This window comes from Fragaria vesca, linkage group LG2 (assembly GCF_000184155.1).
Source record: "Fragaria vesca subsp. vesca linkage group LG2, FraVesHawaii_1.0, whole genome shotgun sequence".
Taxonomy (NCBI): Eukaryota; Viridiplantae; Streptophyta; class Magnoliopsida; order Rosales; family Rosaceae; genus Fragaria; species Fragaria vesca.
In genome coordinates, this window is record NC_020492.1 from 28876883 (window position 1) to 28877678 (window position 796).

Consider the following 796-nt stretch of genomic DNA (forward strand, 5'->3'; position numbering starts at 1 on the left):
TGCCGGACGCGTTGCCACGCGCCACCACATAAGCCACCACATAAACCTTCCAAGGTCGTCGAACTTAACGACTAAATAAGGCTGCCTCCAATCCTTAAAACCTAAACTTAAACCTCACATAAGCCTAAGCTTAAACTTAATGTCCTAACATGCAATCCTTACTCACAACCTAAAATTTCCACAACTCAACAAGCTCACAATAACAAAAGATAGCTAACACCGAAACCTAGAGCTAGGAAACTGCCGGACGCGTTGCCACGCGCCACCACAGGTGGCGGAGAGTGGGCCCCACGCGTCACCCCAACAACTTCAAAATCTGGACAAACTTCCAACAGCAAACTAGTAGATTGAAGCAAGGGGAGCATCTTTTATACCTGAAGGTTGAACCCATTTGGCCGGAATCGGCCGGAATCGTCCAAAAGAAAACCGGCTGCCAAGAAGACTTCAATCAGATTCTAGACCTCAAAACGAGGTAAATGGCAGCTCAAATCGTGCTTAGAGGGAAGAGACTTCAAGGAAAAGAAGCACTCACGAGGTCGGGGTTCACCAGCAAAGCCCGAACTCCGGTGAGCAACTCGGCAGCGTTCTCCTCCAACTGAAGGCTTCGTCTCCGGCTTGAAACACGGCATCGCACCACCATAGGCGGAGAGAGGGTGGCCGTGCGATCCTAAAGCAACCGTTGGCGGCCAAAACAGCGGCCGGAAGTGGGAGGACTGAGCCGGAGAAGAGAGGGCGCACGGGATGGTCGGGAGAGAAGAGAGAGAGAGAGAGAGAGAGAGAGAGAGAGAGAGTGGTT